The sequence below is a fragment of the Eleutherodactylus coqui genome, unplaced genomic scaffold (genome assembly GCF_035609145.1).
Source record: "Eleutherodactylus coqui strain aEleCoq1 unplaced genomic scaffold, aEleCoq1.hap1 HAP1_SCAFFOLD_42, whole genome shotgun sequence".
In the NCBI taxonomy this organism is placed as follows: Eukaryota; Metazoa; Chordata; class Amphibia; order Anura; family Eleutherodactylidae; genus Eleutherodactylus; species Eleutherodactylus coqui.
The window spans coordinates 306,810-307,355 of record NW_027101829.1 but is presented as its reverse complement, the minus strand read 5'-3'; positions in this window follow the sequence as shown (position 1 = coordinate 307,355).

Here is a 546-nt window from a genome sequence, read left to right as displayed (position 1 = left end):
TAACACAAACTCACTGTTTTCACCGTCCTGTAACTCGGCACCTGAGAGGTGTAGACCGTGTTTGAAAAAGCAATAAGCTTGAGCTCCCAGCCTAGAGCGTGAATCAGAGCACCTGAGAGGTGTAGACCGTGTTTGAAAAAGCAATAAGCTTAAGCTCCCAGCCTAGAGCATGAATCAGAGCACGATTCGCGTCTAACACAAACTCACTGTTTTCACCGTCCTGTAACTCGGCACCTGAGAGGTGTAGACCGTGTTTGAAAAAGCAATAAGCTTGAGCTCCCCGCCTAGAGCATGAATCAGAGCACGATTCGCGTCTAACACAAACTCACTGTTTTCACCGTCCTGTACCTCGGCACCTGAGAGGTGTAGACCGTGTTTGAAAAAGCAATAAGCTTGCGCTCCCAGCCTAAAGCATGAATCAGAGCACGATTCGCGTCTAACACAAACTCACTGTTTTCACCGTCCTGTAACTCGGCACCTGAGAGGTGTAGACCGTGTTTGAAAAAGCAATAAGCTTTCGCTCCAAGCCTAGAGCGTGAATCAGAG